This window comes from Pipistrellus hanaki, assembly GCF_964339955.1.
Source record: "Pipistrellus hanaki genome assembly, chromosome: 9".
In the NCBI taxonomy this organism is placed as follows: domain Eukaryota; kingdom Metazoa; phylum Chordata; class Mammalia; order Chiroptera; family Vespertilionidae; genus Pipistrellus; species Pipistrellus hanaki.
Genome location: NC_140511.1, coordinates 23,229,815 through 23,254,410, shown reverse-complemented (window position 1 = coordinate 23,254,410; position 24,596 = coordinate 23,229,815). Strand labels below are relative to the sequence as shown.

Sequence of the window (24,596 nt, the reverse complement as noted above, 5' to 3'; positions counted from 1 at the left end):
GGAGAATATGGTTGATCTGTCTGATATGTCCTGATTTTGCTAATTCCTTTCTCCAGCCTTCAGATAAATAAACCTGGTTGATTACCCACATCATACTTGTGTTTGGGCTCACCGTCAATCTGAATCTATTACTGACACCCATCAATAGGATGGTTGAGGTGTTCTTGTTTATAAGCAACTTCTTTAAAGATAAATTCTTACCCATGTGAAGGTTGTTCATCAATTGTTTGATTAGTTGATTGATTAGATGTTATAACATAGTTGACCTATTAGATGTTATAACATTTTGTCCATCCAGAAGATCATTTGAGCTTATATTCAATATACATTGGTATTATTTTTAGCAATAATAGCACATTCTAAGATAGGGGTGTCGAACTCAATCAGAGAAGGGGCCAAAATCTAAAATCCAGCCTAAATCGCGGGCCGAATGGTTTACTGAACAGTCATAAACTGACAATGTCATAAACTGACAGCGGAGTGCAGTGATGACAGCGCGGTGCGGGCCACATTGCAAGGCCTGGCGGGCTGGATTTGGCCCGCGGGCCTTGTGTTTGACACATGTGTTCTAAGATGTCAATCAATAATGGGATGTGTTATATTACCTCCCTTTGGTTTCTTATGAATAGTTACTTGGGCTTTCCCTACAGCCACTCTTTTATAGTTAATTCTCAATTACTAAAGTGTTTCAGGTACAGGAATACACAAAGCATGAGTAGATAACTAACATACTATTTAAAATGCATTTGTGATGCTCTGATATATGGTAATATTGTGCTACTCAGTATTCTAAAATACTTGAGTATAGACTTTGGACACTTTTTCAATGTAATTCTCACCAATTACATTGGCATTCTAGGCATTCTGGTTTGAATTCAGACTAGCTCAAAGATTTCGAAGAAATTCTTCAAGATCAGTTGCTATAAGGATTTTAGTACATTTTAGGGATTTTTTGAAAGACAACTTGGGACAGCTTCAATGCAGCCTAACTTTATCATGACTCTCTAACTGAGGAGGAAAAAAAAGGGTGAACATCAATGATTCCCTTCTTTATCTTGCACCCCATAATCAATGCCAGTAATACCTTTCACATAGCCCACAGTATGATGTCATTTTACATCCTTTACTGCAGTCCTGCCAAGCATTATCTCTCTCCTTTCCTATGGCAATCATCTCCAAACTGGTCTTCCTGCTTTCACTTTCTTAGTTTATCTCAGAGCAGCAAAAGTGATTCTTTTAAAACAGAAATCTGATCAAAACCCTATCATAGTTGTAAGTTAACAGAAAATAACATAAAACATCCTTATCATAGCCCACAGTATAATCGGTGGTCCCTGGCTTCCCTTTCTTCAGACTCTTTTTCTTGTTATATCCAAGAAATTGTTGAGAACTTAAATTTGTATAGATTTCCCACTATGGTTTTCTCTAAGAGTTTCATAGTTTTGACTCTAATGTTAAGGTTTTGATCATTTTGAGTCAATTTTTATATATGGTAACATAAGGGTCCAACTTTATTGTTTTGCATAAGTATATCCAGTTTTTCTAGTAGCATTTATTAAAAAGATGGTGTTTTTCCTATTGGCTCCCTTGTCCAAAATAAATTGATAAAAAACATGAGGATTTATTCCTGGCTTTCTAGTGTATTCCTTAGGTCTATAGGTCAGTCCTTATGCCGATACCACACTGCTTGTATTCTGTAGCTGTAAGATTTGAAATCAGGAAGTGGGAGTCCTCCAACTTGATTTATTTTTTTCAAGATTGTTTTAAATATTCTGAGTCCCTTGAGATTCCATATGAATTTTAGCATCAGTTTTCCTCTTTTTGAAAAATAAACACACACACACAAAAAGCCTGATACCAATGGGTTTTGATAGGAATTGCATTAAATCTGCAGCTTGCTTTGGGTAGCACTGTCATCATAACAATATTAAGTCTTCCAATTTAGGAGCACAGAATATCTTTTCATTCATTTCTGCCATCTTTAATTTTTGTAGCAATGCTTTCTGTTTTCAGTGTGCAAGTCACTTTTCTCATTGCTTATATTTATTCCTAAATTTATTTTTTATTAAATGTATGTATTTTTAAACCTATTTATTCATAATTTTGATTGCCAAACTCCTTTTACAAAGAACATTTGTTGTGCTATAATTTGTCAGATAAAATGTAGAAACTGACGTTCATTTGTAACCAGAAGTAGAAAGGAAATACTATTAATATCTTTTACAAGGTTATGCTGCAAAATGAACTCAGTGTTATAATAACCAAGAATTTGTTGTTCCCATCATGTCAGCTCTGGATTAGGGCTGAATCCCTATGATCGATAATGGTGAGGAACTGCTCCATATTTCTTCTTCCTCTGGGACCCATGCTGAAGGATAACCCTTCTGGAGGCATGATGTTCTTTAGGGGGCAATGCCAACAGGGTAAACAGAATATAGAATATTTCCCTTATTCTGGAAGGAAGGAATGCCCTGGCTGGCAGCTGGAAGGCCCTTATGGGCCCTGACCATAGGCCAGGCCTAGGCTCCCTACCCGTGCACAAGTTTGTTTATATTTCTAGTTCTTTATATATATATATATATATTTAAATATATTGTATTGATTTTTTTTATAGATAGGAAAGAAGAGGGAGAGAGAGTTAGAAACATTCATGAGAGAGAAACATCGGTCAGCTGCCTCCTGCACACCCCCTACTGGAGATGTGTCCACAACCAAGGTACGTGCCCTTGAACGGAATCGAACCTGGGACCCTTGAGTCCGCAGGCCGAAGCTCTGTTCACTGAGCCAAACCTGTTAGGGTTAGTTCTTTATATTTAAATAGCAAATATCTGTGGGAAAATGCCACAGGGCTTCGAGGGCAAGTCAATTATATATATATAAATTAAATTTATGAATGACAAGAAATAGCTTTTTTGATAAATTAAGATTCCCATTAATGTAATAAGTGTGTTTACATTTTAAATAGTTTAACTTAATTGAATTGCTTATTTGCAAAGCTCAAAAAAATCAATATGCTGTATAAATTCCTTAAGTATCCAGTTTACAGCAATAATGAATGCTTATTTTCACTCAAATAGTCAGGTGATTATAGGATTAGCATAATACACTAATTTTTCTAGCTTATCCAACATACATTTAGCATATTTTGCTCACTGATGTACACACAGTGTTTTCCCAATATTTTCATATAAGCCTACCTTTTTGCTTACAGGTAACTCAAGATTATGATCTAAAATTTGGTTAGAAGAAATGCATGGTGTTAAAAAACAAAATTCAACTAAGTTTAAACACTTAATTTGCTTCATTCACGATTCATGAACCAGGCGGCATCCCATGTAACTTTTATAGGCAGAAGGGGCTGGGAAAAGGAAGTTTCTGGTAAAAAGTTCATTGTTCAGGCAAGATCACCTTCCTAAGGGCCATGCAAGGAGTTTATCTACTGATCTACTGGGCTATTACCTTACTAGTGCTGACCACATAATTCCAGGTTAACTGGGTGAAACCACAATTAAGTTAGGAATTATGTCTTGGTTTGGTGACATGAGTCTTACACAGGTGACTCCATTTTGGATCTATTGTGGTTTTTTTTTAATGGGTTAATTGAGTAAGGATAAGACTTAGTCTTCTCTAGTTCCATTTTAATTCACAGGACAAGCAAAAACTGAATACTTGTTGACATTGTAAGCATTAATAGTGCCAATAATGTAAGAGAATAAAAATTTTGTGAAAAATTGGATTCAAATTTGAACAGAGCTCTCCCAATCATTTTGTCAGAACAAGATACATTCATTTCACAACTTGATTAAGTTATAGGGAATGACGCACTAAAACCAGTTTGGCTCAATGGATAGAGCATCAGTCTGTGGACTCAAGGGTCCCAGGTTCAATTCCGGTCAAAGGCTTGTACCTTGGTTGTGGGCACATCCCCAGAGGGGAGTATGCAAAAGGCAGCTGATCGATGTTTCTCTCTCATTGATGTTTCTAGCTCTCTAGCTCTCTCCCTTTCTCTCTGTAAAAAATCAATAAAATATATTTTTTTAAAAGTTATAGGGCATGAAAAGGTAGTTAAGTCCCTCAAAAAAAGGATAAGAAGAAATGCTGAGATTAATGACTTGTGTAATCCTTGGTGGAGTTGGGCATTTATACTTTAGAGAGCATCTCCTCTTGAAATGTCCACAAGGTGCTACCGGGGGATTTTAGGCAGCAGTGGTATAAGGTCAGATCTACATTTTTTAAAAATTTATCTTTATTGTTGAAAGTATCATAGATGTCCCTTCCCTTCTTCACACCATCTACCCTGCTTCTGCTCCCTCCCCAGGTCTTCCCTGCACTATTTTCTGTCCATGGCCTATGCATATATTTTAGATAGATCATTCTAGCAACTAAATGAGGATGACTTTTCTTGGGGGAGAAAAGTCTTTGGGAAGGAAAATAAATTACTTGTGAGGCTGTAACTAAAAGGAAATGAAGACCTAAATTAGACCAGCAGGAAGAGTTCAAGTGACCCAAAAGGTAGGAGGATGGGTTTTGCTGTCAACTTGACGTGGCTTACCCTGCTTCCCAGCTCTGCTACTCATCCCTCAGATACTGTATAATATTCTTAATTACTCTAACCTTCAATTTCCCTTCTCATTTGTAAATGAGTATGACACTGGTACATTTCTCATAAAGTGGCATAGGGAGTGAATGAGTAAGACATACTATATATACCTTTAACATCATGTCTAAGATATCATTAATATTCAATAAATGAGAACTAATATTATTGTGATAGGTAAAATAGTTTTCTAGGTTTGTACTTTTAGCACTAACTTGCATTTAAACCTTCTGACTCAAATTTTATGTCTACCATATGACTTAAAAAATATTTTGAGACAAGATAAAACAATTTTAGACAAGTTTAAACATAGTCCAGTGTTAATACTGGGGATATAGTGAATTACTTTGGCAGTCCGTTTTGTTTCATTTCAAATATTCTAATAAGTGCTTTCCTTGTATCAGAAATTGATTATAGCCCTGCTGGTGTGGCTCAGTGATTGAGCATCGACCTTTGAACCACAAAGTCCCAGTTTGATTCTCCTGGGAACGTGTGCCTGTGTTGTGTGCTAGATCTCCAGTAGGGGGCGCGCAGGAGACAGCCAATCAATGATTATCATCATTGATATTTCTTTCCCTCTCTCCCTCTCCTTTCCTCTCTCTGAAATCAATAATATATATTTAAAGTTGGTTATAAAATGAGATGTACCTCTGATATGTTACAAAGTAAATGAGATATGATAAGAAATAACTTGCACTCCTCAAGAGCACAGATGGTCTCCATTTTGCCTTAGTATTCCTCATGCCTAGTATGGTATAGGGTCTGACACTTAACAGCCTCAATAAAGGGTTACTGTATGAATACATTACTCTCTCTGAGAGAAATAGTGAGTCAAATGTAGCATAATTGATTGGAGTAAAAATGACAAATTAATGAATGAAAATTAATTAATGAAAAATAGCAAATTAATAGCAATAAAGAATAGGCAGGGAGTTGAAGCTATTCTTCCCTTGCACTTCTCTGGTAATATATTGTGGATGTTTTTCCTTAGAAATTCTTTTCTTTCCGGGTTGGTCTGGGGGAAAGGATATCACAGAAGATTTAATAATGGCATCACAAACTGAAACATACCAGAAAAAAACCCTGAGGTCCCAGAATCCCTTCCCCCCTTATTATTAGCTGATCCTCTTCGTAAATCTAGCTTCAATACGAAGTGAAATTACGGAAAGCCTTAATATTATTGCTGGTTTGCTCACTAATGATCATTTCTCTTCCGCTGTTTTATAATGCTCTGCCTGGAAAATCTGTGGCAAATGAGTGGCCAGAATTTATAATACTTCTAAGGAAGTAATTCCCCCATGTGGTTAATGATTTTGCATCCTCTCAGCTCAACCTTCACACCCCTCCATTCCTGCCTAACTCATTTGGTTATGGATATTAATCACAATCACAGGACAGGAAATGCTTTATTGTAACGTTTAATAAGTGCACCACCCTTCCAAATTATTCTTGCAATGTGAATGTTGGTAATCATTACACTCTAATGATTGGGCATCTCTGAAAGTGCTGGGAAAGGAAGGTGCCCATTGACGGCAGAGATGAAATAGCAAATCATTATGCAAAGAGATAGAATGCCCTTTCTTCAACTTTAAAGGAAATTAATAGTTATAATTAAAGATCGTCCCTATTCGTGTGCATGGACTCAGGCCAGGCCCAGGCCCGTGAAGGCTACTCACGGGCCAGGTCCCACTCTGCAGGTTGGTAAATGCCTCTGTGACATCTCCCAGGGAGTTGGCTTCTCTGAGCATTGACAGAAAGGAGGCAGTAATTAGAAGTGAGTGACAAGGTGCTTTTCATCTTCGATGAGGAAAGATTTTTTGTGTCAAAATATCTCGCCAGAGGAGTAATTTTCTCTGTGTGCATTCCTTGTCCTGAACACATTTTGCATGATAATAGAGAAGGGTGAAGTTGTTTCTGAATGTTGCTTAGTGACAGATAGCAGACACGCTGCCTTTGCAGATAACAAGAGTCTGAATGCTGTCATATTGTGATATAGACAGATAGGACCCATTATATGCTGGGGGTACTCACAATGAAAAAATAATTTGTTTTTTGATAGAATCAAATATAGTAACATGTGTTTTTTTTATGGTATTCTGTCACCAAAGGTTTAAAATGTCCCGACAAGATTTAATCATTCAATTCTAAAAACTTTTTAAGGATTTAATCATCTGGAAGTTTTAGCACAATGAGGAGACAAATAACCAGGATAATACATTTGCTGTTGTACAAAACCTGCCATGTCACTCAACATACGAGCTGCTGTCAGTTCAGACCATTTTCAAACAATTCATAATTGTCTGGAAAATCATCTGCCTTGACTGTACTAAACTGGAAAATTTCAGAACAACTATTCATGACATTTTAAACGTTTGAAACACTAAAAAAAAAAAAAGAAAAAAAAAAGAAAAAAGAAAGAAAGAAAAACACACAAAAAAACCCCTCTAATTTTAGCTTTGTCTGATATGAGAGTCTATAAATGAGAAAGGGAGAATTTGATCTTAAACTTGAAACTGATCATGTTCAGAAAACAGTGCTTTCTTCCATTACTTTTTTTCGTTGCAGGGTATTGAGAGAGCATTTTTTTGGGATGTAAATTAGCATACAGTGATCAAATATAATATCAAGTGAAAAGACAGTAACTATCTGGAAATACAAATCTGATACACATTGCTAGTTAGGTAATACTGGTTTACAGTTATGGAAAATGTAGTAAGATAAGCTATTTCTAATGAAGGGATCAATTAAGATAACCCAACTGAGGAAATATCAGATTATATCTGTTCAAAAAAGAAGAGAAAACAGAGGAAAGAAAAGGACACTTAACAGTGGAATTTAAGGCAGAAATTGACACCAACATCCAGCTATGAATGTCATAGGCTTTAAACTATTCTATTGTATTTCATCTTATTTTATTTTTCATTCTTTTGCGTATGTCTATCCAATTTCCCCATCACCATTTACTGAAGAGATTGTCCTCTCCCATTGTGAGTTCTTGAGGCTCTTATCAAAGGCTAGTTGGCCTTATATGCACAGATTTCTTTCTGGGCTCTCAGTTCTGTTCCACTGATCTATATTTCTGTTTTTAACCCTTTAATCCCCGCTCAAGGATAAAACTTCATTGGCTGCCTCCCATTCTTGCCCCAATCTGGGAGGGAACCCACAACTTCTTGGTGCATGGGACCATGCTCCAATCAACTGAATCACCCAGCCTGGTCTATATGCCTGTTTTTAATGCCAGCACAACATATAACATGAATATAATGTCAAGATTAAAGTAATGGTGAAGACCTATTTTTTATATGAAAAACTGTCTATGATGTCCCATGGTTGATTTAAAAAAAATCAAGTTACAAATGAAAAGTTTAGTGTATGTCTATATTCACATGGGGAGGCAAAGGATATTGAGTTAAGATCACCAACACCCAACTATTGTATGAATACCATAGGCTGTAAGCTATTTTAGGCAGTTAGAGGGAATATTATGACTTCTGAGAGCCTTTTTTTTTTTTTTCATAAACTGAGATAAAAAGGAATAGTCTTGGAAATAAAATATTATCCTAATTTCTGAAGTTCGATTTCCTGAATACATTTATTAAAGTAAGGCTGATGATAATCTCTAACTGGAGTTTACAATAGACATTATCTTTCAAGGTCCTATTTGCCTATGGATTTTGATGTGACTATAATATTTGAAAACACTGGGATCACAAAGCTAATATTTGCCCAAGTCAAATAGCCAGAAAATGAATTAATTTTGTTTTCCCCCATTTTATTTTACCTACATTCCCTTTTATCAATCAATTCAGAATAACAGTGAGAACTTAATATTTAAAACAAACGTGGATATATATATATATCCACGTTTGTTTTAAATGCCCACAGTTATTTTAACTTTAAATTTATTTTCAGAACATTAGATTTATTTTTTCATCCTAAAATGGCTAATTTAATAATAGATCATATACTGATAATTATTTGATGTGCTTTGTTTAATTAGTAAATAATGAATCAATACTTACAATGTATCACACAAAGTTTGTGTTGAGGCCTTTACACATATAATTCTCATATTAGTCCTGGGTGCATTGAATCTATAATTTCCATATTATCAATTGGAAAGTGAATGCTTACAGTGCAAAATAACATGGTTACCAAATGTATTGCAATGCACAGAGGTAAACAGGCAAGGCAAAGCTTATTCATGGCTATCAGAATAGGGGAAACAGGCAGAACCAGAAAGCTACTGACACAAAAGATGGGAAAGTTTTGAGCACTGGGTGAGTGAGTGCAAAAGCACTGAGGGGCATTAGGGAAGAAGGTGATCCATGGGATGTGTTGAGCACATTAATATTGTCCCAAGTTTTTTTCCTCAGAGATGAGGCTATCTGTGTTTACTAAAAGGCACCCACCCCCTTTCTCCCACAGAGACTAGAAAGGAGGGATGCTCTTTCCCTTAATAATTACATTTCAAAGACACGTGTCCCAGTCCTTGACAAAGACATTCTATGGGTCATAAAACTGACAGGAGACCTGAAGATTTATACACACTTCAAATGGGCAGAGAAGTAATTTGTAAGGACAGGTTTTCTAAAGTAAATGCCCATTAAAAAGGGAGGTCAAAGACCTACGCTGAGGAAGAAACCGGTGTAACGTTTTGTCAAAGTGAGGGGAATGGTAAGGCAGCCTCAGTCAAAGTTCATGTCTGTCAGACACCAAGGCAGGAGCTACTAATTCTGACTTCACAGAATCCCACTTATACTTGTTTCCCAATAGCAGTTAGGAGCATTAACTGTTTGTCCATAAAATGGTAGTGTATTTGCTGATAATATCTCCCCCCCCCCAAACTGTGGAACAACAAGTTACTTTTAGTTAATATTTATTTGCCAAAGTACATTCTAAATAAAAAGTGATTTTAAAATAGTTCAGTAAATGTTTGGATAAATTATGTCAAAATACAGTTGAGAAATTTGGGATTTGCCTGTAACAACACACCTAGGTAAGAGTAGAAAAGAGTTTTAAAAATCAGATTTTCCAAAATCCCATAGTTTATTCTTCTTTTTCCATTATTAAAAATTATATGACAATGCATCATTTTATTCAATAAATGTTACTGAGTACCTGTCGTTGCCATGCACTATGTGAAGTGCTGGAGATGTATCTGTGGGCAAAATAATTAAGATTCCTCCCTTTTGGAACCTACAATCTAGGAAGAAGCAGACATTTAACTGATACTGTTATCATTATCACTGTACTCTGTTCTTTGAAAGAAAACATAAAAAAGTGCTGTGAGTACATATAACGCTCACCTTAAACTTAGAAGAAGTAGATTTCTCCTAGGACGCAACTGGGAGCTGAACCTGCCAGGTGAAGAGGGAATCTGTCAGGGGCCCTCCTACTCTGCCAAAGTGAAGAAATGGCAAAGGACGATAAAAAACGAACGCGTGTGGGTGTCTGTTTCCCTCTCTCCTCTCCCAGAGCGTGCCTTCAGCACTTGTTTTCCAGCAGCTGTCACAGAGGCGGGCGCTCCTCCCTGCCTCCACGCCAGGATGTGCTTGCTCTGCTCAGTCATTCGTTCCACAGCTTTCTGTTGAGAAGAGGCAGCTTGATTCACCGGATTTCTATTTTTGCTCATTTGTTTGTTTCTTGAGAAAGAAAATGCATGTTTTCTACAGTATAGAAATCCTTACTTAGCGAAGAAATGTCTGTTGATAGAGATAAGAAAAATTAACCAGTAAAGATTAGTGGAGGGAGCTATCTTAAAATATACCATGCCTCACTCTATATTCAAATTATATACCCTTTTAAAATGTATAGACTTTTAAAATCATATATAATTACATAAACATTTTAAAAAATAATGAACTTGATTGGTTGGTATATATATATGATATATATCTACTATATATAGATATACAGATATATATACTATATATGTGGTATATATAGTAGATTTGATTATATATATGTATATATATATATATACACCCATATGTATATATATCACTCACAACAAATGAATATTAATTGCTCAGAGTACGTCAGAGCTGGAGAAAAATAGAAATCAGATATTGATAGAGTTTGATGTTTTTTACATGGCTTCAAAGCTATCAAGGTGAGGATTTGATGGACTAATTTGTTAGTGCAATTAACAAATTAAAATAAGTTTAATTTGAATTTATAGAATGTCACCTTTACTTTCCTTGCCAATGGTAACGTATAAAAAGAGAATCAAGAATGTTCTAGATACAGGGACTATCCTTAGATATCAGATTGTCCCTACATTTTGTTTTCAGCTTCAGCTTTCCTTAATATTGTTTTAAGTTTACATGCATTAATATTTTTAAAAAATAATTCCTTACAAGGAGAAATATATGTAACAACATGAAGCATAATTTCTGTGGCCTTAGGTACAATCTTCTTTTTGTTAAACATCTAAATATGAAACACATCTTAACTATCTCCTATGGTGCATGTTTTCCTTTGTGGTTACATGTTTATGTACACACGTTTAATTGTAAAGAACCAAACCCAGTAAGAAAGCATGAAGCCTCACAGTCAGGTCATTGACACTACACAGGGAAAGAAAGATGCTTCTGATAAACTCTTACAGCTGAAGAGTTCACCCCATTTTCACTAAGTCATACTTGCTCTTGGAGAAAATTTCATCTAAAAGGTTATATTTCAGTTGATCTGAAACGTATATATGTTTTCTCCTTACTGTTTATTAGCCATTTAAAATACTCTGGTTGTCCTGTTTGATAGCCCTTATATCATCATTGCAATATTCAGAAGCATAGTATTGTATATTTAAAGAAACAAATGACTGTGGTACCATGTGAGAATGCACAGAAAATGAAACAAACATTCTACTGTATGACACATATGTCACCAGATAACAAAATATAAACATGATAAACATAAAAATATAAACCCTTACAAAAACTAAAGGAAAGCGGTAAATGTGCCATGCGCATGGCACTATGGAGGACCCCGTGGGAAGGGGAAGTGCTGGGACAGTTCCACATCTGGGTGGAGACTCAGAGGGGATGGCCAGCAGGCCTGCAGTTTTCAGATCCATTTGAAAAAAGGGAGAAGCTGGCTGGAAATCAAGGCTTCATGAAGCTATAGAATAGGACATTGCTCAAGCAATTATTTTCATTATGTAACTTGGGATGCTCTGATTAAAAATGTCTACTTCATATTGTACGTATTATGCCTAGATTTACCTACAAACTTCTCTATCAAGCTCTTTGGCATTTGGGATTATAAAACCCAATATCCCTTAATGCATAAAGAATTTATTTACCAAATCACTTGAAATGACATTTAAACATGGGCCATTTTTCACATTATAATTAAGTTGTTTAAAAATGTTAGTTAAAACACTAACCTGCAAATATCTATGTTTGGATGAATATCATTTATCCTGGGATTCAGAAGCATGTGAGAAGAAAAAAAAAGCATTAAATAATTAGCAATGCATATAGTGCACAAAATAATAAAATATTATTTGCAAAGTTCTTCATTTTCTATTCAATATCCCTCAGTAGTTCGTTCATATTTTTATTATAACCCTATGACACTATATTGTGCTATATTTATTTATTTATCACCCACTGGACTATAATATGTACAAAATTAGAAATTTATAATGTCTTCTTTCTTCTCTTACTAACTTCTAGCATGTCAGTTGAGAGTGATTTTATATTTTATATAAACTAATATATAATATTATTATATATAAAATAATATACAATATAGCATTTTATATTTTTCCAGCTTTGCAAAAAGACAAAAAGAAATTGTATATACTTTAGGTATAAAGTGTGATATATGTATACATTGTGAAATGACAACCAAAATCAAACTAATTTAACAGATCCATCATCCCACATATTATACATTTGTGGTGAGAATACTTAATATCTACCCATTTAGAAAATTTCAAATATACAATACAGTATTAACAATAGTTACCATGTTGTACATAAGATTTCCTAAACTGATTTATCTTGCATAATAGAAATATAATTAATTTTTCACTCTAGTTTTAAAATTTAAAACATGCATCTATATATAAAATCTTCATATTTAAAGACTTAGTAGGTAGAAGATTTCAATTTATCCCCTGTGATTTCAGAAAACATCTACATACTTGGTACAGTGTGGGTGTCAAGAAATACATCTTGAATGGAGACAGGAGCTCTCCCTGGCTCTGAGGCCCAAGGACATACCTCTGCCAACTCACCATGAAGTAGGAATACAGAGGAAGATTTGATGCAGAAAAATAGAAGTTAAATGTGCCTGAGGGACTTAAGTATACCTTTTCTAGAAAGCTCATTTTCATAATAGGCACCTGATATTCAGAAAGTAGCCCCTTGATAAATTAAAATCCTGGCTATAATTTGGATTTTTCTGTAGTCTACATATCAAATTTCTTTATCAGCCAAGGATTATTGTCACAGTCAAGTTTCATAGTGTCTGAAAGATAAGCCAGTTGAGTTAAAATTTGTCAGTGAGGAGTCAGACAATGTCAAATACAGCAAAAGTGAAAAACTAAAACTGTTCAGATTTCAGTTAGAGGTTCTAGACCCAGAAAAGTCTTACCACTTAGGTGTAAAACTGGATGGAATACTGAAAACAGAAAGGCAAACAGAAAACAGAAATGAAGTATTTTTGAAGAATAAGAGGAAGTGGTCCTTAAGTGGTCCTTAAGATGCTGGCTACCATATATTTTATGCTCAGTGTCTCATATTTTCCATTGTTATTTAATTGAAATTAACTGACACTGTTTATTTTTAATTACAAAAAATTAGCATAGGAAAGAAAATCAAGCATATATACAAGCACATTTTCTCATTTCATTAACATTTCCATAATTTTAACATAAGAAACATATATATTTTCATTACTATTATATTATTTAAATATTCACAAGTCTAGTCTTTTCTCTATGTCTCAGGAAGTTTGTCAGCTACTTCCTTTAAAATATGTCAAATATCATATGTCAAATCAAATTTAATTCTTAAGTTTAATTTTGAAAATTATTCATATAACCCAGAAGCATAAGCGAGTAATAATCAAAGATGTTATCAAAACATTTCAATATTTTTCAAAAGAAGTCTTTAGAAACAGATAAGGAAGTCATTTACCATTCACTAAATGGTAAGTGATATACTAGAACTTAACACACTCTCAGCTCTAATTCTCTTTGATTAATGACCAAAATCGAAGGTCCAATCCCAGAGCTGGAAGAATGTGTGTCCTTTTCAACACAACTAGTTATAATTTCATATTCATTTTCTTTCACAGATAATATTAAAATATAAAAAAAATAATTTTGACTAAGAGTAAAGCACAAAGCCTTTGGCATCAGATACATCCACATTTTGGCTTTAACATTTGTTGCCCATGAAACCCTGCACAATCTCTCTGGGTTTCAGTTTTTGAGTATGTAAATTAAAATTTGTTTGCATGTGTGATTGTTGAGGTAAAAAAAAATAATAATGGGATAAATTATTTGCACCTGAGTGTATAGTATTTACTAGATAGATGACAGATGATAGATAGATGATAGATAGATAGATAGATAGATCAATAGATAGATAGATAGAATAGAAATCTCTGAAAGAATTTGAAGGCCAACTGATTGTATTAATAATACATGTTGAAGGTGCTGATGAAAAAGTAGCTATGGGACCTTCAGAATATTAACAGAAGAGTGCTTCTGACTGTCAACTTTGGTTTCTGGACTAGATAATAAGGACATGGATCAAAAGGAAACAAAACCTGGAGAAAATTGAGAGATCAAATGACTGAAGTGTGAGAGGAAAAAGAAAAAAATAGTAAGTTATAGTAGGAGGAGTAAAATATTTGCCTTGAGGGAATGCTTTACATAAGACAGATGGCAAAAAGTAATTTCCAGCCGAGGCGATAGTAATGGCAATTATGGCTTATCCCAGTTATTCCAACCACTAATCATTGACCTGGAGACCCCAAGGTGAGTACAAAGGAGAAAGAAATGTAGATATTGACTTGATAAAGACACCCCCTTCCCTAAGGAACATTCCAAAAATAACACTTCAATTCCTATAATTAATTTCTACATTTCCATATCATATCAGAGGCTGCCAACAGTTAAAAATCCTTCCTATTTTCATGATACAGATACAACGTATTCTGCAAAGCGTAGCTAGTATTGAATAGTTAGATTTACTAATATGTTGCAGCAAAGGAGACCACCCACCACAGTGAACTATGGGGTGTCTCCGTAAGGAATTAGGATGGCTTGATACAGGGTATTTGCTGGGTGATTTAGAAAGGGCTTAAGGAAGTAGGGGGATAATTTTGCAATAGATTCTGCCAGGAAGCAGGAAAATTTGATGAATGGATATCTAACATGTTCTTCTTTGCTTTTGTGTAGTATATGTGAGGAGCAAAGCAGAGTTGTCTTTGTTAACAACAACAATGGTAACAAAAACGGTTGTCACTCATATTAGTTGTGAGTGGGGATTTTTTGTGTGTAGTAGTTTAGTGTCCTTGTCTTATTCTTTCATTCCAACAAGCTTAAAAATTGGTCCTCCTTTTTAAAAAATGTTACCATGTCATAAAATACCTTACCTTATTACTGTTGATATTCTGTAGAATTCTTTATATTCTGTTTCCTGTTAGTTCTTTTTTTCTTCTTTGTCAAAGGTTCATATTTTTCTTTAATTTTATATTTATTGCTTTATATTCCTTTCTTAGCAACTCTTAATTGTCTTCCTCTGTTCTCAGCTTAATCCAAAAATCATAAGGCCCTACTTCAAATAATAGAATTATTAATTTTCATCATTCAGATTGTCTGTAAATCAGTCCCTAACATTGGCATATCATAATCTTAATTCTACTCCACAACCTCCATTTACAAGTATGAGAATACTTAGTAGTGACAACTGAAGTGATACATATTTTTCTCCCTCCAGAAAGTGCCTGGAAGTTGTCTGTCATTGATAGTTACTAAAGACAATAGGGGAATCTAAAGTATAGCATAGTTCCTTGCAGGGTCTTAGAGTTGACTCTGCACTTTTTCTCTTTCTTTCTTCCTTTCTTTCTTCCTTTCTTTCTTTCTTTCTTTCTTTCTTTCTTTCTTTCTTTCTTTCTTTCTTTCTTTTTTTTTTAAGGCTGGAAGCTAACTTCTCCACAGAAACAATTTTTACTCTTTTGCAACGCAACTCATCATGAGAGCTTTACCTCTATAAGTTATATTTCCATTTATTGTTTTTAAAAAAATATATTTTATTGATTTTTTACAGAGAGGAAGAGAGAGAGATAGAGAGTTAGAAACATCGATGAGAGAGAATCATCGATGAGCTGCCTCTTGCACACCCCCCACTGGGGATGTGCCTGCAACCAAGGTATATGCCCTTGACCGGAATCGAACCTGGGCCCTTTCAGTCTGCAGAGCGATGCTCTATCCACTGAGCCAAACCGGTTTTGACTCCATTTAGTCTTTTGCAAGCATGACAAAAGGAACCCCGCTTCTTTCATGGGTAGAATGTACTGCAAGACAGTGAGTTCCTGATACAGTTTGAGGATTTTAGATTATGTCATCAGCCTAATCATAATGTAATGTTTTCTGGTTACAAATGTAAGAATAACAATAATTACTTCTAATTTATATGTGTCTTTGGAGAGTAAATACTTTTCTCTGTTACTTTACCTTTAAATTTGTGAGAGCCCTACTCTCACAATACTTGGACTGATGGTTTTTATTCTCACTTTGTGTCTGTTTCCAATTGAGCTTTCCAGTTAACACATTTCTGTTGTTCTAAAGCTATTTCATGGCAGCATTTCTACTTAGATACTCCTTTGCTAGTCATCTTTTCCATTTTCATTTTTCACTAGTTTCCTCTAATAATAAAAAAAGAACTTTTAAAATTAATAGTCATAATTGTCCAACTTTGCATTGGACTATCTCCCAGTCAGTATTATTTAGATAGACATGTTCAAATGTTCTATTCTCATGTGTTATAATATATGAAATTATAATTTAATTCTAATCTTAAGAATCTATGATTCAATAAACAGTAATGGGAAAAACATAATTTTGCATATACTTTGCATATATAACTGATCACCTTATCTGAAGACTCTTATATTAAGTACAACTCCTAGAATGGATGAGTGAGTAAAATGTGATAAATGTATGCTCTCATATGATGTGCCAAACTTATAAGAAGTTGTCTAGGTGTTAGTGTAAAAAAGCATAGCTTTGAGTTTGAAAATAGTGAAAAACAAAATGAGAACTATTGACTCACCACCATTAATTCATCCTATCAAAAGGGTGTATAAGAACACATGCAAATGGTATAATATGCACTGAGTATATTAAAATAGTCACTTTTGTTAGAGAACAAAATGGCAGTGGGTCAGGAGTGTAAAAGTGAATAGACAAATTAATAAAACATGAGTAAGGCACTATCAAGGACTATATTTTGACATTAATTGACGATCTTATTTCTGTAGTTCTCTGCACATGATATCAAATATGAAAAGCAAATAAAAGAGCATTAACCCTATTACATTCTTCTCATTACCTAGTTTTATTTTAGTACAAATTGTCTTCTGAAAAAATTTTTCTAATTTATTATTTATTCCCTGCTCTGTCCATCTTCCCTGGAAGATACCTTTATATTAGCAAGGTATTTTATTTTGTTCTCTATTTTTAAAATTGTGTCCCTAGAACCAAAAATGATGTGTGACATCTATTGGATACCTAAATATTTATTTCATAAATTTATGAATTACATAGATAGCTATAATGAATTTAAGATCCTGCTATAAATGCTCTAATTTCTTAAATATTTTCTCTATTTGAGAATTTAAAAATGAAGAGAATCTGTGGTGGGATTAGGTAGTGATGGTAAAAGGCAGAGAAGTAGAAGATATTTAAGTAGTTATCAGTGGATAATTGATTTTTGGTTCAATAACTTTCTCAATTGAGATGTCAAATCAAATTACCATTTCAGTTCAAGTGCCAGTGGAGATTGAGTAGAATGTGATCAATATGACATGAAAATATATATTAATGATTGAGTGCGATAGCTGACCCAGAGAAAATACTATCAGATATGTCCATATTACTCGTTCAAAGCAAAATTTACTTAAACATTTTTCATAAACTGTAAAAATTACCTTGCCTCAAAAATATATGGAAATATTAACAAGTATATGTGTGTATTTATGATATATGTCCACATATTATTTATATATACACATACATTTATATAATAAAATGGTCCCGGATTGCAAGAAGGAGCATGTCAGGCTGAGTGACCCCATCCAGTGCACAAATTTCATGCACCAGGCCTCTTGTAAATATATAAAACACACAATATGTATATATAGTTAAAATAATACATGATGCTCTTGAAAAAAATTATTATGGCCAAGATAGTAATTTGAAGAAATGTTTGACCTTTGTTCAAAGAACTAATGATGTTTCTAGTGTGTTTTTTACAGGAAATATTAGACATCTCATCATAAAATCAGTATCTTGCTATTTATCCACAGCTTTATTTAAATTCAAGTGTCTGCTCTATCCAAAATATTCTCAAAGAAATGAGACTATACAAATGAAAGTGTTTTATAATCTATAAACTCCTTTAAAATGTTCAGTGATCAGAGATACAATTTCTATTATTATTCAAATGAGAACATTCTTCAAATCAGTCCATTCAAATACTATTGCTCAGTACCAGTTGAACACCAGACATGCTTTTAGACATAGGTTACAATGAGAATCTTTATTATTTTGAATCACTATCAGGTACAGTAGTTTTCAAACCTAGTTATATATTAGAAACATCTACAGTGTTAAAATATTCCAAAACTAGGACCACACTCCAGGCCAAATGAATTGAAATCTCTCGAATGGGACTCAGGCATTTGAATATATTTTAAAAATCTCCATTTGACATCAATGCTGTACTCAGATTGACAACTGCTAATTTGAAGAGCACTATTATGTATATTAGTAAAATATAAATAAGTCCAAATTAGCATAGCAAATACTATCATAACATAAGATTTCCTGGAACCAATAGGATCAACAAGATCATCAGGTGGTGGGATCAGTTAACCTGGTATTTGAACAATAAAAAAAGTTTGCCAACTTTTCTGGAAGGTAATGGGGGTGATTTAGACAGAAAGAAAAAGAGAGGACAAAAACATTACATTGCCTAGCCAGATATCTGCTAGAATCAAACTTATGTGAATGCAGAAGGAAGATAACATAACTCAAAGGAAGATGCAGAAGGAAAGAAAATACAACTACAAAGATATTTTTGTTGTTGAAAAAGGAGATTATAAACCACCACTCTATGATAAATTTGACAGGCCCCAATTTAAGATATGATATACAGTCATAATAGTTCCTATTTCCCTTCCTCTATTTTGTGACAAAAGATAACAGATACCTTTATGTGCTTTTAGATAAGGTGCTCTTTTCCTCCATATCCATTTGCCTTCTCTTGTAGGATAGGATGAATAGCCAAGTGACAACACTAATTAACTATTCCTGAGGCGCTGGCACAATCAGAGACAGGTGATCTAGAAAAAATACCGTTTTGCTGTGTTTTTGTTTTTGTTTTTGTTTTTATTTTTATTTTATTTTATTTTATTATTCTTTAATGTTTTCTAATTCAGGAAGTGCCTTCAGCTTTAACAGGATTCAGTAATACACATCCCAGTCTCAAACAAGTCAGAGGAACCAGGCAAAGTATCTCAAAGAGTCTGTAAATAGCTTTTATCTTATTAAACATTTTTCATGAAAATGAAGTCATTATTTTTATTAGTTATTTTTGTATATAAATATGTAAACCCTCATAGCAGTAGAAACCAAATGACCAGGGGGTCAGGGGGAATGAGTAGTTTTATTGTTTTCCTGAGATACTGACACCATATGTCTATAGTTATTTGCTGAACAGAAAAGTAAAATAAATAAATAAATAGATGAAAGGATAATATTGAAGCTCAAAATATTTTAGAAATTGGCTTTTCTGTGTACAAATTATTATAGAAAATTCTGAGACGCAGGCTGCCATTTATCTCTAGTTATGTTGCTGGGGCAGGGAGGGGATTATTCCAGATTTTGTTTCTGACCAAACTTACATAAGAACAACGATATTATAGGTAGCAAAGAGGCTATGCAAGGGAATTACTACCTGCGTTCAGATGGTACTCTTCAAATTCTCATATGTTTAGGTTGAAAAGCTTTTTATTTTTATTTTTTCACATAAGCCTGCATAGTATATGTCTATTTTATCTCTGGTTTAGTTCACATGTTTTTGTTATTTTTCATGGCTGCTGTTATTTTTAATATCCAGCATTTGGAAATGCTGCCCTTAGCGAAGCAGAAGCTGCTGTACCCTGGGCTTTTCCACATGGAGGCTCATCTGATGATAATGACGTGTTTCCAGCAGTGGTGTGGGATCTACCAGGGACACGGAGGCCTGTGCAGACGCCAAGACTGCTGTGTACGGCACAGCCATGGTTAATGCCCCCGAATGCTGAAGTCCCTTTAAAATCCTTTCACATCAAAATAGGAAATTTGAAGTTCATCTTCCAAGAAAGAGTATTAAAAAGACCAGAAGGGCTTCATCCATGTTCCACGGGTGATAAAACACATCAATCTGAAACGTTACTGGTGTGCTGCTGATTCCCTAGTCATCCTTCCATTTGCTGTGGCTGAGCAATGGTAGTGCTGTTCCATCAAGGGGAAATGGTCCCTCCTCCCCTCAGAAAGCTTTTTACAAGGCACAGCCATAAAGTGCTAGATTTATTAACAATTTCCATTTCAAGAGAGGCGCTGTTTGGAGGGCTGTAAAGCTGTGCTTTAATGCAAATGCAGCACTTCAAGCCTGTTTTCCTAATGCCCTCACAGCTCTTGTAAATAATGCATCTCTGGGTGTCATCCTCTACTTTTAAACAATTTGGGCAAACTGGTTCAAGTTGTAAAACTATAGATGTACTTTCTTTAACATAATAATAGATTTTGCAAACATTCTGGAATTTCTAGTATGCTTTAATAAATCTGATTGATTTCTGATTGCCAAAATGGGAATATACCTGTCAATTTCATCTCACAGCCAAGGGTTCCAGACAATAGAAAAGTGAGGATGAACTCCAGAAACTTTGAACACTGATAAAACTGGTTCCTGGTGTTGGAAAAATCTGTATCCAAGTTTTATAAACTGAAGCATCATGGGAAACATTTTTATTCCAGTTTCCTGTGATAGATCTCTGAGTCCAACAAGTGTTTATCAATCTTTTCAAATTATCTTAAACAAAGAAACATCATTCAAACATGCTCTCATCTTTAGCCCTGCCCTGCTACTATATTTTTGTGTTTTTAAAACATTATAATAAAATGTCAGTTTATAAGTTAAAACAATCAAAATACTGCAATTCTCAATTAAAATATTTATTATTTGGCAAATAAGGATTTCTAGATGAGCATCTATGGATTATTTTTAGGGTAAATTCGATGAAAATGAGAATAAAATTTTTGAGCAATAAAAATCTCTCCTAAAATAGTATATACAACTTATATTTGGTCAGACAAGCCTAACACTGGTGACTTGGACTGAGAAGAAATAATACAGGTTACATTTCATTTATCCTATATAATAAAGAGGGAATATGCTAATTAACCATCATGCCCTCACAAAGATGGTGGCATCCACAGCCAATAAGAAAGGAATATGCTAATTGACTGGCACACCCTCAAATATGGTGGTGCCCACAGCCACAAGATGGTGGCACCCAGTCCCCTCAGCCCCATCAGGGTGGCAGGCGCACAGCATGGCCAGGCCCACCCCCTGACAGGTCTGTCCACTCTGTGTGCTTGCCTGTGGAATCCCCACGTCCCCTCAGCCTCCCAGCCACCCAGGGCCAGCCTGAGACACAGACAACCCTAGGATGGCATCTGTCCAGCTTCCCAGGGCCAGTCCAAGGTGCGCGCAAGCCTTGGAAGGCAGCTGCCCAGCCACCCAGGGCAGCCTGAGGCTCAGGTAACCAGGTCTGGCCAAGGCTTGCGCTGCCGGCAGTGGCAGCAGCAAAGATGTGATGGGGGTATCACCTTCCCCTGATTGCCAGGTCATCTCCCACAACTGAGGGTCCCAGGACTGTGAGACGGGGCAGGCCGGGCTGAGGGACCCCCCCCCCCAACCCCCCCGCTCCAGGGCATGAATTTTCATGCACCGGACCTCTAGTAAACTAATAATGTTATAGCCATATGTTAGCAAAGGATAAAAATAAATGGATTGGTGAGAAACTATTATAGTAAGGTTGCATAGAAAAGTGATCTAACTATAGTACATGACATAGTAGAGTGATTTTTTTTTTTTTTAAAGCGTCCTAATAATGCCCTCTACTTTTATCTTTAGATTGCTTGGGTATCATTTTAAGGCTCTTTTTGTTGTTGTTGCAAGTGGCAGACAAAGCAATGTAAAATGGCTTAGGCAATAAAGGGGACCTATCGGCTCATATAGCTGGATGGTCAAGCACTCTGTCTCAAGGATGTCATGAGAAGTCTCTGTGGTACATTCTACAAGGTCAGTTTATCCTTAACTAGGCTTCCTCGTGTTTGCAAAATGGCCATAGCAATTTTAAGTGCCACATGCAGGGAAGGAGCAAGAACATGTCCAGTGTAGTTATTTGAGACTTGTGGAACTTCATGACCTGGAGTCTTCAGCACACTTCCCTTGAAGGTCATGTGGCTGCCCCTGAACAAATCTGTGATGACAAGGACTAATGGTATGTATTAGTGACTCAAGACCTTTTTGTCTAAACCAAACTTTATTGAGAAGTGGACAGCATTGCCCTTATTGGCCTTCAGTAAACCAGAGCCCACCTCTGGAACTTGAGTAATGTCAGCTTCCTCCGAGGCAGTGGGAAATGTGGGAAAATGAAAGAGAATCAAAGAAAATTCTCAGTACTTAAAAGGAGACAGATCTTGGGAAACAGGCGCTGGATAAGCAACCGACAAATGTCCACTATTCCAAGCTGTTTCTCCTCAGATTTAAATATCTCCTTACTGCCACTTGAACAATAACATTTAATAAAATTCATCTGACTTGTGACTTCTTTTTCTACTTCTATGTGTGTATTTTCCCCCCTCATATTTCTGGTGATATTTCTATAGAAGGCTTTATTTGTTTAATCTGTGCTGTTCATTTTACTGAAACTTTACACAGAATCTAACACACAAATAAAATTGTGATATATATTATATTTTAGATTTGGCATAAGAACTTTTGAAAAGAAAGTATCAGAATGACTAATGGGATATGAGATGTCAAAAAAAAAAAAAAAAAAAAAAAAAAAAAAACACACACAAACTAACAAGAAAACAACAACAAAAAAATAGGCATCTGCACATTAGAACCTAGAATTTGCCCCAAGCAGTAGGAACTGAATATGATTAGAGGTTTAAATTAATTTGGTAAGAAGTTGTGGTGCAGGATTTCATTCAGTTATTCCTTAATGATTTCTTAATTAATAAAAATCACATTAACCAGAATGGGCCTTTCCTTTAATCGAATCTGAAGGTTTGATTACTTTTGGATTTAAGTTAAAACTTAATTTGAAGAGTTATCATCATAATTGCTAACTCTTAGACTTTCCAGTCCTGAATATCAGATGCTAAAGCATACCTTTATTATACCTTTATGTAAAATCCCATAACACAGTACCTGACAATAAGAAATGTCTGATAAATATTGTTGAGTAGTTGAATTCTTAAATAATATAAAATCCTTACCAACAAATGGAAAAAAGGAAGTAGAACCTTTGCTTTTAAAAGAAAAAACATAGTTGTTGTTTATAAGAAAAAAAATAAAATCATTTAAAAACAATTATATCTGTTACTTATAATGGTTTTATCACATACTTAAAATATGTTTAAAGTTTTAGTTTTACCTTTTAGATTAAAATAGTCTTCTTTCATATCCTTACCATATTGTGTCAGGTTCAGAATTTTTAACCTATTTGCCTATACACTAATGAGGTATAATTTAATTTTTTCAGCTTTATCGAGGTATATTTGACAAATAAAATTATGTGATAGTTCAAGTGCAGAACATAATGAACATAGTATTTTATTTCTCTTTAGAATTCTTCTTTGACCCTTTGGTTGTGTAGGCACATGCTGAATATTCTTGTGTACATGTGAATTTTTTAGATTTCTTCTTGTAATTGATTTTGAGTTTCATTCTACTGTGGTCAGAATAGATGCCTAATATGATTTCAACGGTCTGAAACTTATGAAGACTTATTTGTGGCCTAACATACGATCTGTCCTAGAAAACTTTTCATGGGAGCTTAACAAGAATGTGTATTCTGCTGCTGTTGAATGTAATGTCCTGTATACTTCTGTTAAGTATGTCTGATCTAACTTGTATTTTAAGTCCATTGACTTCTTATTGATTTCCTGACAGGATTATCTACTTATTGTCAAAAATAGGCTATTGAAATGTCCTACTGTTATTGTATTTTTGTCCATTTTCCCCTTTGATCTGTTAATATGTGCTTTATATATTTAGTTTATCTGATATAAGTAATTTAAATGCAGGTCTTACATGGTATTAATTCAGTGTTTCTAAGATTCTTTTTCCTGTGTTGTTTGTGTGTTTTAAATACAGTGAAGTCACACTGGTTATATTTTTAGATATCTCTGAATCATATTTAATGATTCAAATATCCAAAAATAATTATATGTCAGTTTTCCTGAGATAATCATTTTATCAGTTTCCCTAAGATAATTATATATTATTGAAGTACCCATAATACATATAGTTAAATATATTTTTAATGATATTAACATAAGTTACACTCTAGAAAGAAGTTAGTGAAGATTTAGTATAAGAGTATCTGGTCCCAAATTGCTTTATTCTGATCTCACAGGAACATTTTTCATTAAATAAGTTTCTATGTAACTATAGAATTCCATTTT

At 34.5% G+C, this 24,596-nt stretch overlaps 1 protein-coding gene across 3 annotated transcripts in view; it reads left to right on the top strand.

The window, feature by feature from the left end:
- CNTN5 (contactin 5) overlaps window positions 1-24,596 on the top strand; it is a 917,150-nt gene that overhangs the window by 224,431 nt on the left and 668,123 nt on the right. Inside the window, exon 1 of one of the 3 annotated variants that reach the window (XM_084894674.1) lies at window positions 4,459-4,512. The exons of the other annotated variants lie outside the window; for them this stretch is intronic. The gene's annotated coding sequence lies outside the window, so the exon portion shown is untranslated. Of the gene's footprint in view, window positions 1-4,458; window positions 4,513-24,596 lie in introns of those variants that run through there. 3 annotated transcript variants of the gene reach the window in all.